The 13,227-nt window shown below is 39.5% G+C and overlaps 1 long non-coding RNA gene across 1 annotated transcript; it reads right to left on the bottom strand.

Moving 5' to 3' along the window:
• Positions 1–1,683: 1,683 nt before the first annotated feature.
• On the bottom strand, positions 1,684–2,345 carry LOC145432179 (uncharacterized). The gene is made up of 2 exons (XR_013912458.1): positions 2,231–2,345; positions 1,684–1,913 (listed from the first exon to the last, which is right to left on the bottom strand). It is a non-coding gene; the product is annotated as an uncharacterized LOC145432179 (long non-coding RNA).
• Between the last annotated feature and the right edge of the window lie 10,882 nt (positions 2,346–13,227).

The raw sequence follows: 13,227 nt of genomic DNA, 5'->3' as shown, positions 1-13,227 counted from the left end.
ATGTGTACTCCCCGACAGACTGGCAAGTGGTTGCTAGAGATTGAAGTTAGGGTGAGATTGATTGTAAAAGCCCCAGTGATGCAGGCCTGGAGACTATTCAGAGACCCCAATCACTGGCTGGGAGGGTGGCCTGTATATTCTTCAAATAATTGGAAAATGATTCCGGGCAGTCACAAGGTGGATTTGGTGGCAAAGGAGACCTCCTTGTAATAACTTTAATCACCAGCAGATTGCCATAGTCGCCCAAACTTCCATGGAAGGCACCAACTCGCCCACAAACACTTACTACTAACCGAGCAGTCACAAAACTGTGAAAACTGCAACACACTGTTTAGCATTACCTTCTGCCCAGCTAGTAGTTGGCACGTATTTGCAAACATCGTGACATCTTCTATACAAGCTATGGGCAGCTGCACCAGTCTGTTAATGACCAAAGCCATGACAAGGAAGCTTTGGGTGCTGTGGCCTCTTTGTGACCAATTTCATTCGGGGGCTGACAGCGACCACTCACCAACCAGTTGGGGAATATACATTTTTCCCTAGCAACCAGAGGTTGCCAGGACAACCAGCCCCTTGCCTTGTGTGACTGAGGCCTTAATTACAAGTTCAATTTATGAGCATACAAGAAACAGATTGTACCTTGTCATGATTCTTCTTTTGTTTACTAAGAGATGGCATTTTAACTTTCATGCTTCTTGCTGGTGATATTGATGTGTTGCCCTCAGACATTGATCTCCAACATTTATTTAGTAAGGCTGCTTTCCAGCCATCTGTGACTTAGTTTCTCTGTCTGTGGCTCTCTGAAGACAAATTATTTGGGATTGTTTTTGGAGCAGGTTGTTATTGCAAATACATCAGAAGTCTTGTTAATGAGTCAGGATAACATCAGCCGGCGATTCGTGGTGTATTGCTGTGTTGGTGTTAGTAAGCTGTGGCTTTAGATCAGTAGAAACACTCAAAAATGAAAAACATCAGCTTTCTTTGCTGGATGCCTGGAATTTTCCTTTGCCAGAGGGTGAGGAGCTCAAAGGATCCAGTTAAGATGGCTTGGGGTTCGGATCAGGATGCTTCTTGGATATGTCATTTGAGACATCTCATGAGTCGTGTGCAAAACACACTAGAGTGATAATAAATGCCACCTGGCTGAGGAACCCCTCTGGTTCCTCCTGGCAGAAAGATGTTGGGGAGAAAGCTGCTTTTCTTAACCCCAAGCTGCTGCTCTAAAGCCAGATTAGTGGTGGAGAAATTGAGTCGTAAATATGACGTTAGGAGAAACTTCTCATGCCTGTCTTTGCTTTGGAAATGTTTAAAAAAAAAAATCTCAAACTATATTTGCATTTCAAAAAGTTCTCCTTCAGTCAGAAGGCAACTTTTCATGTGGTTCTACTGCTGATTATGTCCAACTTTAGCAGGTGGCAAGCTCTGTTAATAGGATAATCAGCAGGTAGACAGATGATAAAAACAAAAATACGCACTCAACCAAACAAAATTACTGCCACTTCCAGCTTTTAAAATGGAAAAACTTTACTATGGGAACCCTGCTTGCAGTAGGTCCAGTAATTGCCAATTAGTGTAGCAACTGTTAAACTATTTAAATATAGTGCAAAAAAAAGGAAAGATAAAACTGCTATTTCTTCCAAAGTAATATGCAAAGACGTATATATAAATAATCCACACCTTTCAAACAAGATCAAAACTAGACATGTTTACACACACACTCCTTACACACGTCTGAATTGCGGCATTTTAGACCACATCCTAAACAATTTCTGTCCTCAGCTTTTTTTCCCTTTTTTTAAAAACTCCACAATTGACAATTTTTGCCACCATGTGAAAACGCCTGCAGCCAGAGGGAGCGCCATGTTCCACAGCATGGAGAACAGATGGCAAGGCCGAGATGCAGAGATGGATGCCTGGAAAGAAAAAAAAAAAAAAGATGAGGAAAAAAGACACTCACACACTGAGACTCACACTGAGATCCAGCAAGATACAGCACACACAGTCCCAATGAGAGGAATAGGAGGAGTATGTGTCTATGCCTGTGTATTAATGTCTGGTGAGTTGGGTCTCTGCGTGTACTTGTCAAAGCAGTTTACTTGCTCTGGTGTGTGTTATGAGGCAAACTAAGTCAGGCTGGACACCACGCAGAGAGGAACACACTTTTTTTACGAAGCAGCTAGTCGGGGGATGCTGTACTTGTCTAGCTTTAATAAGTCTCAAATGGGCTTACCTCCATATGTGGCTGTGGTCCTGTAGGGCTGACAGCGCTGAGCCACAGATGACAGACACTGATAGTTCCCTTCTAGGATACAGAAAAGCCAACAAACAATTGAACTCAGTAGTGCGCCACTACCCACAACACTGACTCAATTTTCCTCTTCGTTTTTACTCAGTCATGCCTTCTACGTAAAGTAAAAAAAAACAGGTTTATGTGTTGCAGATAGGGAAGCTTTTTAAAAGTAAGTTGCAACAATGTTTACGCAAGCTGTTACACCAAGAAAAACCCAGACTGAGCAAATACAAAAAGAAGCAGTAACACAACCTACCCATACTCGTTAAAGTGCCTGGTCATTGCAAAAAAAAATCTCCCTGTGAAATTCATTCCAAGCTCATTGAAATGGTGGCTTGCAGGTTGTGCAGGGTTCGTCATTGGATGTCGCCAGTTTAGTTTGAGGCAAATTGTTACAAATGAGAAAACTCTACTCATGGTGCTTCCTAGTCAGTAGAACACGTCTGTATAAAATTGGATGCTTTCTCAATTTCAGACTCAGCAGTTGGCGAGCAGTCCTCACTGCACATTTACATGTGAAAAGTTGAAACTTTTGACATTGGAATGTGAAAGTGCCACATGAATGTACTTGATCTGGGCAAACTGAGGCAATTTCATTGAAGGGTACTGATTTAAAGCTGCTGTGACCAAAAGCTAATATCTAAAGATGTAAATGGAGTAAGGTCTTGCAAACCAAAAAGTAGAAATAAAGAAATGCAGAGCCAGAAATAACAAAGACTTGTAGGTACAGAATAACTGTTACATTAGAAACTAGCTTATACATGCACTGCATTCAAGATTAGGTGCTCTGCATTCAATAACTCATCCAATTACCTTTGGTAGCTTTTACTTTTTTAACTGACTTTTAACTAGGAAATCTACAGGCAGAAATTCAGAATAGGCTGTCATCATGTGTCTCTCCCCTCTGTTTTTGTAGCCCTTCCCATCAGATTAGCATATGCACACACTTTATAAGCTCTAAAAGGAAATCAGTGCAAACTTTTTGGTTCACCTTGTATTTGAAGCTCTAGTAACCAGATACAATTTATTTGCTTAACTGCATCTTTTTTCATATGCAGACTTTTTCACTGTTCACTTGATCTAGCCTTGTGATTGGTCAGAGTCTTCTATCACAGGCAAGATCTTCTCAAATCTAAAAAGAGGACCAAGAGGAAGTACAAGAGTCCAGTTAACAGAAAAAATTAATTCATAGGAAAGGTTCTTATGGATTATTTGTCCAATTATGCCAAAAACATGTTGTCTAGCTCAATTTGTACATGAAGTAAAATAGATATAACTTTTTTGGTTCAGCATAGATGTTTGCATTTGTCTGTATAATTATTATATTTTATAAAGGCGTTATGTCTAAACAGTGGACAATGAGCTTGTGTGTGTGTACAGTAAGTTCACATGTCTAATCCCCGTCTCTACAGCTACGCTTGTCTCGGGCCTGCTTGACAACTGCTACTTTCCAACAACAAAGGAGACAAGATCATGAGTGTCTTTTGTAAGAGATGAACAACGGCTGAGAGTCACAACAGTAGTATTAAGTTGCACAGATAGCACCAGTCTTTTATGACGAGCAACCCTTCACAATGGACACGCACGCCATGAGCAGCTAATAGAAAGTGAACAATGGCGGGGAGAGAGGTAGTCATAATAAATCTGTGTCGTGTCAAGAGCAGTTTGTTTTTGCATGTCATTGTCTCTTATGTGTGCTTGGTTGTTAAAACGTTTAAAATGTTCTTTCCAGTAGAAAGTGGAGTTATAAAAGGACCAGCTTGACCTACCTCTATACCTCCCACATTTCCAGAACTGTTTTTGCCATTCTGTGTCCTTGGCAGGTAGTCAAATATATTTTCAGTGGGTGTTGGACTCTGAGAGGGTTGCCCCCTGTCTGCCATCATTCTTGTGATTACCATAGACAGAATCTCAAGGAATATATATTTATTTTAGAGAGTGCAAACTCAGGTTCTTGTTTTTTGGTTGGTTTTATCAAAATGTGACCTTTAAGATGGACTGGAGCACTTTTCAGCTGAGTATGAAGTGACTGGAATTAGTGCCTGTAACTCTGAATCTGAGGCCACAGTTCTCTGATGAAAATGGCTGATTTGTCCCTGTTGATTTGGAAAGAGCTGTTGCCTCGAGAGAAGGAGTTTAAGTAGCTCCAGATCCTGATCGTCTTCTATAATGGGAAGGTAGCGTGTGAGATATGGATGTGTGGATTGATGGAGCGTGTGTAAAGCAGACCGTTGTGGTGAAGAGACCGCTGAGTGGGACGCTGAAGTATTTCCAACCCAACTTCCAATCCTCAACTTAATAGGAGAGAGTGAGATTGTGGCTGGGTTCAGACTTGAAGCTAAGGTGAGGAGCACAGACGTCAGCAGAGAAGTCAGAATAGAGCTAATGTTCCTTCACGCTGATAGGAGACAGCTATGGTGGCATCCAGCTCCCCTTGAAGGGTTTCCTGCATATGCAGCTGGCAGGAGGCCCCGGGGCAAGCCTAGAAACTGAGTGATTATATATTCAAGGTAAAAGGAAAGTACACCCACTTATCAAAACATAATAAAAATAATCTGGTCCTTGTCAGGTTTTAAAATTAGTTAACCCTTTAAAGCCGGTCGGAGCGGACACGCTCCATTTTGCGTAACTATTTTTAAATCCCGGTAGCACTGCAACCACGTAAGCTAGCGCAATAAATTTTTTTGCATATGAAACCAGAGGAGTTGTACTTACATCTTATGCCATCAGCTTGTCCTAGGTCACAGTTTTCTTCCACATATAGCTTTGCAAAAACTGCATTAAAAAGCAGCAACAAAAATATAATATTCCAGAAACACGCTTTGCCGATCCGATCAGCTGTTCGTAACACTTCCTACTCCATCGTGAACTATCACATGACCGCATGACCTTACCGAAACCGGAAGTGACGTCATTTTGCGGAAATGTAGTTTTTAACCATCGTGACCTTATGAGCCTATACTTGTGTTTTTAAAAGTTATGTTTGACTTTATGACTTTCTGTGTCGTTTCTGGGATGCTGAGGACTCATATTGCACTGCTGGAAATAGTTTATTTTGATGCATATGCTGTTATTTTGCAAATTTGCACTATAATATATTTTTTCGTTTTTCCTGCAGTATATGAAAATTGGTGTATCTCAAAAATAAAACTATGAAGACACTTAAAATAAATTTCCTTTGGTGGGAAACTAGTTTGTGCAACTTTTTTGTATTTACAGTTTTGAGGGATAAGCCTCTTAAATTTCTCTAACTAGAAATATATGTTAAAAAATCAAAAACGATTTTCAATTTTTTTGTAGTTTATTGCACTTTTTTGCAATTTATGTAATTACTATGCACTTAATGCATACATATTATTAAAATTTGGGCTATAATGGTTGTATTGATGTATAGCAACTTGAAATGCTCCAAAAAATGGCTCCACAGCATGTAAAAATATACTATAAGCTCTGGCAGACTTGGTTCTATGGTAGGTCTTAAAGGGTTAAATATAACCTCTGATGAACAGCACCACATGGCATATTACACCGTGTCATTATTTATTTAACAAAACTAAGCCAAAAATGCAGAAGCAGTGTGTGGAAAACTAAGCAAGGGAATTAAGAGGGTAAGTAGCAGCCAGGTGCTCATTATTAAATGATCATCACCAAGTGTGGCCACCTTTATCAAAGCAGACATTTGGGCAGTTTGCTGGTCTGAAGCATTTAGGTGTGTGTTAACACAATGCCAAGGAGGAATTGTTGCTGCCCATCAATCTGGGAAAGGTTATAAGTCCATTTCCAAGCAATTTGAAATCTATCATTCTACAGCGAGAAAGATTGTTCGTAAGTGGAAAACGTTCAAGACAGTTGCCAACCTTCTCAGGAATGGATGTCCCAGCAAATTAACCTCAAGGTCAGACAGTGAAATGCTCAGAGAAACTGCAAAAAACTTAAGAGGGAGTCTACAAGCCTCTGTTCACGTGACAGGACAGTGCAATGAAAAAAGAGAGCAAACAAGCAAATCTACAATAGAATCAAAGTATTCCAGTTTTTGAGTCAAAGTCCAAACCTCAGCCTGATTGAAATGCTGTGGTGGGAGCTGTGCTTAAATAAATGCCCACAAACCAAAATGAACTGAAGCAAAGTTGTAAAGAAGTGTGAGCCAGTATTTTAAGACCTGATAAAGACTAGTTATTTGTTTTTATTATAGTACTAAGAGAGTGTACTTTGTCTTTACTGTGGCTGCATCTCTCAGCCGGCTCAGGAAAGCCAGTGTAAGATTGATGAATTAATGATTGATTGATGTATTTATTCACCTTTTAAAATGAGTTCACATTTTACTGCAAATATTCAGACTGTGGTTTTAGTTTTAAAGTATTTTCTCAACTTATTCTCAGACACCCAAAAGCACAAAATCATCACAATTATGACTGTTTAACAGCTGATGTTCCACATTTATGGTAAAATACTGAACACATCAGAATGAAGTGCACTGTATGCATGACACTACAACCAAATATAACTCAATAAAACTCTTTATTTGGGGCATATTTGGTTAGTTAAAAGGTCATAAACAGTAATATGACAGGGTTAAAGAAGTTTCAGGTTTTATTAGCGCAAGATAAAGAAGTTCTATTCTCCTCCAACCATGAACAAGTGATGTCTTTCTCAAGCAATTTGATTGGCTGCCGTCAGGTTTACTGAACAGATGCACTGTGCAAGTGATTTTGTTACCGCTGAGGCACGAAAATATCCGAACACGTTTCTGAATTGATGTGTTTCTTGAGGCGTGTTAAGGCATGATGCTGCAAAATGTGAAACACCTGCAAAAACTGACAAGTAATATAATTTCTCCTAAGGCTATAACACACTGAGAGCATTTACAGGCAATGTACACAACTGTAGTATATAGGCAATTCCACCTACGAATGACAGGGAACAGCATTTCTCCTGATGCATCTTTAGAGTCTGAGTGATTCCTAAAACCCTTGCAGCTACTTATTTCCAGTGCACATTATCTATCACTTTGTCTATTAAGACATCATGAATGTCTAAAGCTGCAACCACTGTGCAAATACAATAACTCAGAGCCAGTAAAGAACATGAAGCAAAAACAACAGCTTATCAAATAAGGACAGCTCTTTAATAAGGTACGTTTATTTTGACTGTTTTGTTTATTTAAGAGATGACGAGCATTCGAGTGAAGAGGTTCTTTCCTGTCACAGGATCTGTGAGAACTGAATTATTAAAACTTTGAGTTACTTTTGGATTCACAGCTCAACTCCTTCTGGCTTCCAACAAGCTCTGAAATGGGCTGAGGGATATCTAATGTGAAATAAATTAGTAATAATGTAGATCGGGCTGCTTTCTTCGTGTAATCCGCAACCTTGAGACATGTCACCCTGCCCCCGTAGCCTTTTTGTGACATATCTGAGGCATTCTGGGGTTGATGCGATTTAAGGGCACGTTGTCAGCTCGAGCCATTAGAAAAGCTGTATCATGATCCCAGCTCAAATTGCGTGGATCATGAAGTGCAGATATTTTTTTTAATCTACAGCAGAGTTGGAAACCAGTGGACACATTCAACTCTGAGACAAATATGAAAACAGTTAAACACCTGAACTTTACACTCACCTCTGAGGTTGGACTTCAATGATACATCCATGCGATAGTTTGAAAAGCAGGTCTGATAGTTCTTCATTAAACTCATTATTTCCTTTTAAACTTTGCACTTTCAGTTGCTTTTATTTGTTTTTTCACTCTTCACTTGTTAACAGTTGTTTTTATGCCACGTCCTCTCCCCTTTACTGCCTGTCACACACACTTTTTTTTTAAACTTACACACTGCTTCCACGGCTTAAGGTATACAGTTATACGCCGCGCAAAAGTGTCTTCACGCATTTAGGTTGTGCAACTTTTACCACCTTTTAACTTGGAAATTGCTGTACTGGGACCAGTCTGTGTCAGCTATGCAACCTTTTTTAGAAGGTTGCTGTCAAGCACTGTTTTGCTTGATTTCCACTTCAGAGTCAGTAACAGTTACAGCTGAGAAATTTACAACAAGGCCAAAAAAACTATGTTTTGCATTCAGAGGTGTGACAAACTGATTTCCATTTAAGTGTTTGTCACACTTAAATGTTTCAGATGATCAAATGCACTTAAACATTAGACACAGATGACACAAGTAAGCACAAAATATAGTTTCTAAATAAAAGTGAAAAAGTAAAGTCACTTTACCTCCACACCTGAACAGAAAACTGAATACAGTCAGGGTTTAATGTGGCAGATGGGTCTTGTAGTGCAATATGGGAGGAAACAAATAAAATAGAAAAATGTCACATTAATTCATATTTTTGAGTGAAAGTAGATATTCTTTGTGTACAGGCTGTGATCAGCTGACATGTGTTGGTGCTGCTGCTCTGAGGGTTATTGCTCATTGTGGATTTACATGCTCAATTCATCAAAATATGGACAGATTACAGGTTACACGAGCTCTATCGTGGCTGATTTCCAACATCTAGACAGTGCAAAGGTGCAAAGTGCGTGAATCTAACCACCAACATCAGCTTAAATTCAAACTGATGTTTACTACGCTTGATGTAACACTGACGCTGAACACCACAGCCTCTCTGCGCCAGTCCAACATAGTCTATTATTATGAATTCCCCACAGCACTGCAAACTAAACACTGTAGCCTGCACTAAACTGCAAACTATTTTTATGCACCTTTGAATAAACCAAAGTTATTGTGTTACCTCAATTTGTTTCGCAGGATGTTTCCCATCATGTGCACATCCAATATCAGATTTATTTTCAAAAAATAGAATGAATGAGGACATTACGTGTAAGCTTTAAATTTCCAGTTTATCAAATGTCACTGGGCAGCGCTTGCCTTTAAAAAAAGAATAATCTTTCTTTCTCACATCTTTTTCCATCTCTGAGTGAAGTTATCACACTGTCTTTTTTCTCCCTGGGAAATAAAGCAGCCGTACCTTTAGCTAGCAGGCACATTGTGTGTCACGCTGAACAGACGCAGTTTGTGTGTTTGCTGATATTTGTTGAGCTGTTAGAAGATTGCATTTGAAATAAACTGCCACAAAACATTACTACTCTCTTTATGCCGGCTCCTCTTCTGTAGAAGGACAGCAGCCCTTGTTCCAATCCACTTTAACCTCTGAGTATAGTGCTAGAAATGATGCATAAATAGCTTTTTATTTTCCTTTTTATCTCTTTTGCTGTGATAAGCCCCAGTGATAGATCACTATGACAGCTACAGTAATGTGAAAAAGAAAGTGTACCTTTGCTGCTTCCATAGGAATTAAGACGGTAAGTAGCAGCCAGGTGCTGATAATCAAATTGATTGATTATCAGTAAGAGCGACCACCTGCATAAAAGCAGAAGTTTGGGCCAGTAGCAAGTCTGTCATTCGTTTCGTGTGTGCGTGCCCCAGGAGTGTAGTTCCCATTGCAAATTCACCCATGCACTGATCACAAAAACTGCAAAAACTACATCTCAGACTCTTCAGGGCTCAGGTAGCATGTTTAAAACATGACCAAAGTGGAGATGTTTGGTCACAGTGACACGTTTGGCTCATACTCACCATGAAACACAGTGAGGCGGGATCATGATTTAGGAATGATTTGTAGCAATAGGACCTGGGCACCATGACTGTAGTCAAACGTGAGGCTGACAGCTAAAGTTTGGGCTGAACTGGGATATGCATCTGCAACAAGAGAAAAGAATCAAGGTGTTGCAATGGCTCCATAAGAAAATGTTCTCAAACATTAATGAACTGAAGCAACGTTATAAAGTAGAGCGAGAAAAATTCCTCCACAATAATGTGACAGGCAGATAAAGTCAAAAAGAAGAGTAAATTTGCTATTGCTGTTACAAACTGCTGAATCATGGCAGGTACTTGATTTGCTTTTTTGTCTAACTGGTCATATTTTCCAAGGCTGCAGTCATAATCTAACCTATAGTCTGAGAGCTGGTCAGTGACTTTCTTTGGTTTTGTTTCTAAATGCAATGGTGCAAACTTGTGCCGGTGCTGCTAGAGCTGAGAGTGCAGTTACTCCAGCTGTACTGTACAACAAGAGGCAATCTACTGTACATAATAGCCTACTGTATCATACAGCTGAGCTTTCTTGTAAGGGCTAGAAGAAATGCAAACGTTTTTGCAAGCTAAGGTATCAATGTTTTACCTTTGTGACCCTTCAGGGGTTCTGTCCTGTTACATGGTTTATAGTTCTGGACTTGTAGCTGGTTTAATTTGGGAATTTGGGAATGTTTTAGGAGAATGCACTACTTTTCTCATGGTCTCACGGTGATAAATGGTCATATATCATTCCTCTGGCTGTTTCGAGCAGAATCGCCACATCAGATATTCAGTGGTGCTCTACGTTTGTTTTCTTTCCAAATTGGCCGTTCAACCTTAAGCCCCAATAATCCACCTGTGGTCAGTCCTCACACAAACAAATGTTTTGCAAATTATGATTTTCCCTTCTATTCTAAAACTCTCTTCTTTCCAATTATGTATGTATTATGTATTTCTTCTTTTTTCCACTCTGTTATTATCCTTGTAGAATTAACATCTTGCTGCAGGGCACAGACAGGAAAAGTTATAGCAGCGGTATCTTCCTTGCATGTTTATATGAAAGTTGCTGACTTGAATGGAGTTTCATCTCGTTTTTTAAAAATGAACTGGGGCACTCAGCTTCTCACAGGTTCTGTCTTCTCGTATCCCATCGTCTTGATTTTTACAACATTCTCTCGTGACTTTCCAAACTCTGTCTGCTCTACACATATAAGCTCCTCTCTAGCTTCAGAACCAAGTATTCCTCCTCTAGACAGGGGATGTTAAAACTCCTTCTCCAGCTTTCCCTTTTCAAACTCAACTTTCTTAACTTATGTCTGCAAAAATGTGGACATTGAACTGCTCCAATATATAAATTTTTAATTTCTTTTTTTTTTAAGTTAGACATGGCAAAGCATGATAAATAACTGTCAATAAAATTAAAGATAATAAACTGATGCTCCTTTAACCTTTGCAACATGCTGAAACAGTTCAATATGCTAACTGTGTTGTTGTTTTTCCACAGTGGGATGCATGAAAGGTCTGTTTTAGCCCATTAACTACAAATCATGTACTTTATCTTGCTGCCAGGCATCTTCGAACACAAGTTCACTGATTTGTTTTCTACCTTGCAGGGAGTCATTTGTTTCATTCATGATAGTAAAATGTGAAAACTATCTCGTAGATGCTGGAAGTTGGCATGACATCTATCACAGTTGGCAATGAGTCACCTTTATTTTCTTGCCAAAGCTGCATTTACGCTTGTGGTAATGCAAATGTAAGCAGGGACTTCTCTGACAACTGTTTCATGGGATTGTTTCTGAGGAAGATCACAGTTTGAGAAGCAGCAATCAGGAGGTCGTGCTTTAATTAGTACAAGTTTCAAGAATTCAGGAGACTAAAACGAGCAAGGAAGGACCTCAAAAATTAAGTGGATTTGAGACAAACTCAAAACTCAGAGCTTCCATGAATTTAACAGAAAGTGGGGATTTTTTTAAACAGTGGTACTTTAATTACCATGTAATAATAATATGACAGATTTTTAAAAAAAAAATCTGCAATGAACACAGTTTTCAGTGTAGCTGTCTGTAAAAAGTGGGTGCATATACCAAGAGGTCACCAACTGGTTCATGAAATCCAGCTCAGTGACTTGAGTTAGCTAAGGGAACATCTAGCAGACAGCTAGCTATTAAAGCTAATTTCAGGACTTTCTATGTAGTCCTGTGAAAAACTTTACCTTAATCATTCAGTAACTCCAAGAACCACCTTTCGCAGCAATAACTGAAACTTTAGTACTCAGATAGGTGGCCTTACATTAGACACTGGAATACTACCAATGCTACCATGTTCTTTTGAGAGAAAGAAAAGGCTTTTTTCTGCTAACCCAGATTGCTATTGGCACCTATCTGTCGTTAAAAGTGTAAATGCTCTCAGCTATTTACCTAAATACAGTTGAAGCAAGAATGTGATTCCAAACTGTGTCCCGTAAGAATAGCCGAGCAAAATTAGATATCAATCATTTTTGGTGCTAGGCTGGCAATGGTTTTTTTCCTTATAGGTATTTTGACAGTATGGGGAATAACTCTCTTTTTGAACTGCAGTTTTCTTCTTTTGGTACGCCCTGCTTCCACTTGCCTCCTATCTACTAGAGTTTCATAGCACCAGATATTGTTACATGCATCTCTTTTGTCATATCTGAAAGGAAGCAATACAGCAGTCAAACCCAGGGGAGGGGGCATCATGCTCTGGGGATGTTTTTTTGGTGACAAGGACTGGGAGAGTGGTTAGGACAGAGGGGAAAGATGGATGCAGAAAAAAAATGTTAAGCCAGATTGTCCAGGAGCTGAAACTAGAGAAAAGGTTTTCATTTTTCCAACTAAAGAACAACCAGAAACATACAGCCAAGAAAGCTCAGGATGGGCTTCAGGAAAACTTAGTGAATGTCCAAGTGTGCCACAGCCAGAATTCAAGCCTGACCCCAATACAGCATCTTGGAAAGAAAAAAAAAATGACGGTGCATAGATACCCCACCCCCCACTCCATGATTAGTGTAAGATTAGTGTAAAACCAAAATGCAGAAAACTTGCAGAAAGGGTCTGAAATCTTTACACATGCAGTGTTGCTACGACACTAAAGCCTGCTGAGCTTCCTGCATAGTACTTAAACTTGTCAAAGTTTCATCACTAAAAAGCATAGCACAGGAAACACCACAAAGGCCGCTCCATTGAAAGGTCATAGCTCTGCTTCTGTCCTGCTGTCCACATTGTTCAAAGCAGATACATCATTATTTCTTTTAAAACTAACTTCCTGTCCTCCTTTCCATCCTCACTTTTTTTTTTCCAGTCTTTGCTCTTCCAAACCCTTCTAGCTATGACCATGATGT

The sequence above is a fragment of the Astatotilapia calliptera genome, chromosome 12 (assembly GCF_964374335.1).
Source record: "Astatotilapia calliptera chromosome 12, fAstCal68.1, whole genome shotgun sequence".
Lineage (NCBI taxonomy): Eukaryota > Metazoa > Chordata > Actinopteri > Cichliformes > Cichlidae > Astatotilapia > Astatotilapia calliptera.
Note: the sequence above shows the minus strand (reverse complement) of the source record. Positions and strands in the feature narration are given on the sequence as shown.